Source organism: Amblyomma mixtum, chromosome 10 (genome assembly GCF_055824585.1).
Source record: "Amblyomma mixtum isolate Tamu chromosome 10, ASM5582458v1, whole genome shotgun sequence".
In the NCBI taxonomy this organism is placed as follows: Eukaryota; Metazoa; Arthropoda; class Arachnida; order Ixodida; family Ixodidae; genus Amblyomma; species Amblyomma mixtum.
In genome coordinates this window covers 169,278,504-169,282,415 of record NC_143021.1, presented here as the reverse complement: position 1 = coordinate 169,282,415, position 3,912 = coordinate 169,278,504, and the positions used below count along the sequence as shown (strand labels likewise).

At 48.4% G+C, this 3,912-nt stretch overlaps 1 long non-coding RNA gene across 1 annotated transcript; it reads right to left on the bottom strand.

Moving 5' to 3' along the window:
* Nucleotides 1-392: 392 nt before the first annotated feature.
* Nucleotides 393-1,361, bottom strand: LOC149327699 (uncharacterized). The gene is made up of 2 exons (XR_016286350.1): nucleotides 1,157-1,361; nucleotides 393-539 (listed from the first exon to the last, which is right to left on the bottom strand). It is a non-coding gene; the product is annotated as an uncharacterized LOC149327699 (long non-coding RNA).
* Between the last annotated feature and the right edge of the window lie 2,551 nt (nucleotides 1,362-3,912).

The window sequence follows — 3,912 nt, the reverse complement described above, 5'->3', positions numbered from 1 at the left end:
TAAACCATCCTGGGTCAGGCGCCCTTCACCTCGGACAGTCTGTGTGAGGTCCAGAAACGTTGTTCCGGGGGCTTCATAAGAGGCGCAGAGCGCTCGCAGCTGCGAGTTCAATATCGTTGCCTGAGTTTGCGCCTCTTTCCTCCTTCCCAAGCAACCACCGATATCCTTCGGACGGCCGACAGAGGTCTTTTTCGGATGTTCTGTACGTCCGCTGAACATCCGCAAACCGCCGGTAGACGTCCGTCGGCCGTCCGAAAGGTGGCCAAAGGTATACGGTTCGCCCGCCGACGGACGTCCAGTTGAGTACGTCCATTGGCGGATCTCTCTCGAATATTCGCATATATGGTGCATGCGCGCTTTTTACACTCCGCGCGATGCAATTAAACCAAAAACAATTTGATGCATAGCACGCATATTTTATTGTGGTTGATGATACATCAGCAGAGCAATGGGTTATATTCGGAAAATTTCTTAAATGTGACTCTTCAAATGTGGCAAGCTTGGGACACACATCCGTAATCTTCCCACCCACAGGATTTCTGAAAAAAAAAATGAACGCGGCAAACATCAGTCATGTGAAACAAATGGCACAATGCAGCAGCCCAAGTAAAAACACTGGAACCAATTAATAGAAGTGTTTAATGCTGCAAGTATAACAGACAATGCACTTTAACAAACACATCAATAAGTATAAGGCAATAACAGCTCTCACTTTTCCACACCATATTTGGCAATGTATCTGTTCTTTATTTATTCTCATGGGCCTTAGGGCACTAACCTGCGCAGCACTGTACGCGACTGTGCACAGAGAGCCGCAAAGCTTCCGTTGCGAACCGCTGCGAACTACACGTGCTTCCTATGGTCTGCGTTTCGCGCGTTGTCACTCTCTATATAGGCACAGTGAACCTAGCGATGGCTTAAAAATTAACAAGATGCGAAAATACTCCGTCCCGCAACTTTGAAGAGTGGGAATTAGCCGCGCGAGTTGAGGGCTCCCGTAGCTGTGTGATGTAGGCTCCCGAAAGTGTGAGAACAGCACACACTTGTGGAAGCCATCTCCTCGCGCTTACTGCTCCCACTGTCCTGTGAACGAATGCTATATGAGAGTGCTGCATTGTCCTAGAAGCAAGTTCCAAGAAGTGTACTGGATACATACCTTCGTAGGCAATCACATGTGCACTAAGCCTTCTTTAAACCAAGGTCGACGCAGTACGGGATTCCGGTGTTCCAGAAGAGCTTCAGGCGCTTCCCGTATCTTTCGAATTGCTTAAGTTACATACTACTTTCGTCCACAGACCGAACAAAGCCACACATTTAAAGCTCTGCGCGACAACACTACGCGACAAAACAACAGCGCTACGGAGCCGTACTGATGGATTGGATTGGACTGACCACGAAGTGACATCTATGATGATGGTGATAGCAGAATGCACGGGAGTTTTGATACTTACGAATGGTTTCAATGGCAAGTTTAGCTAGCAAAACGGTGGACATGTCGCAGAACTCCACTAATTTGGAGAAGTTTTATGATTATAAAACTAGGCATTAAGTTCTTGCAAAATTCTGCAACACCTGCTTCTCCTCTTAGATAAATTTAGCTCGTTGGCGGCTCTTGCACTGCAGGTAGGAGTGGAATCGCACCAATTTACAAACATCTTCGCGTCAAACCCTCCAACTGATGCAAATAAAACAGTATACATACACGAAAGACGCAAATATTCTGTGAAATAAAAAACGTCCATGCTCATGGCCTGGGAAAATACTCGGCCTCACATCCTTCGGACGTACACCTCGTCTCTCATGTGGATATACAAAAGTGGACACTGTCCGTACGTCCGGCGGATGTACGAATACGGGTATCCGAAATCGGATTGTGTTCGTACGTCCGATGGACGTCCGATCTCGGCAAAGGACGTTCGGATCTAGCTCGTACGTCCGACGGATATCTGTGGTTGCTTGGGTTGTGAGCACTTCAGGCACAGAACAGATTATTAGCTTTGTTGCATGCGGGACAATCTGTTCGCTGATGACCTGAACAACAGTTTCAGGCAGTGCCCCTTGGATCACATCAGTGGCTCCTGCATGTATGAGTATACCACCTTAGCTCGGCGTCCTGCGCCATCCAGACACCGACATAGAAGCTCGCGCGTGGTGGCAATCGTAGCGTCTCGGACGGAGCGGCTGACCACAAGTTTAGTGCCTTTGAATTGACGACGCAGGGCCTTTGCTACCCGCCAGGAGTTTCCATCGCCGCAGACCAGAACGTCACACTCTTTATGGGCAGGGTTGTCATTGCGCTGCGCCTTTTTTTGCGCCTTTGCCACGTTTCCACGTGTGCTAGCGCTGTAGCGGTTGATGCTGCCATGTCGTGTCTGGGTGCCGCTGGACGTGAAACGGGGCGTGCTATGGGTATCATTCGAAATAGAGAAGGTCCCAACACCATGTCGTGTGTCAGCTTCAGCCTCCCCTACCTTGTTTCCCGTTGCCGCCGTCTGGAGTTCCTGTGTAACTCCTGTGACGGGTTCGCTCCGGTTGTCGTGTGTATCGCCCACACCTTCGTCAGCCGTCATTATTGGTAGCTGTTGTGCTGCGGTCAGAGATAAATGTAAGTAGCGCCATCTACACACATGCATGTGTACTAAATAATCACAGTTCAAAAAAATAACGAGTGTGGCGCTGCTAAACATTTACAATCAGGAGGTCTTCACGAGAGGGAACGATATCTCTACGATGTTTGCACGTTTCCCTCGATTTTGCCCTATGTAGTGTGTGTCGAACCATGGAGGAAAAAAAAACTAAGGAGGGAGCATGACGTCACGCGGCCAGCGTTCGCAAGCCGAGTCTTTTGAAGTCGTTTTCTCCCTCAGTTTTTCGCTCTCCGAGCCGGTCCTTTATATTTTGATTCCGGTATGTTTTAGTGCGCGCGTATGCGCGACCCGCGGCGCGGGCGTCTACAGCAAGGAAGTTGATCTACAGTTAGCCTGCCGCGCTAATCGGCGCATGCGCGCGCGCAGCGGGGCTAGACTTTACCGCACGCTATCACGTGGTGCGATCACGGGGGGACACACTCTCCTTTTTTTGCTATATCTTTACTTGTTAAGACTAGGCTTCAAGGTTGTCGCCGGACGCTCCCTCCTCAGTTTTTTTTCCTCCATGTGTCGAACCTCCAAGCAGATTTCCGCCATATTGCTTTGCTGGATTGTTTTGTAGCGTAAAGCTAGCAAAGCATGGAGGAAAAGCCACACTACGCCGGTCAGAGCCGAGTTTGCTCGAGTAACACCATCTGTCGGGCTAGTTGCTTGCGATCCATATGTATCAGCAGCGCGAACACCACACAGGAAGGAGAAGGAGAAGAAGGTAAAGAGCGCTGAACTTCCAACTTTTATTTGAGCAAAAAATTGAACCCGCACTTTTATACACATACCAGGTAAAATCCCACCAGGGGGGTCAACACGATGTCCAGGGCATCAAAATGATAACTACTATCACACTGTACAAAGACTTCCATGAAAAGCACGAATGACATGCGGAAAAAACAAGACAATGTAAAAACAGGGCTGAGTGTGCGCAAATGGAAAAATGGAAAAACAGGGTTGAGGGCGCGAATTTTGCTAAAACCATGAGAAGGCAAGAACACGGTAAAAAGGTAAAAACAGGGTTGAGTGTGCGCAAATGGAAAAAATGGAAAAACAGGATTGAGGGCGCGAATTTTGCTAAAAAAAAAAAAAAAACATGAGAAGGCGAGACACGGTAACAACGTAAGCGATGCGAAGGGATGAGCGCCAACAATTAACACGGCTAGAACTAAAATGCAGTGTGCCCCTAAAAACCAGGTAAAATCAGGTAAAACCAGAGAGAAAGGTGATTTATTTTTCAGATAATGAGATGGAAGGGGTGCTTACGCAACCTTCT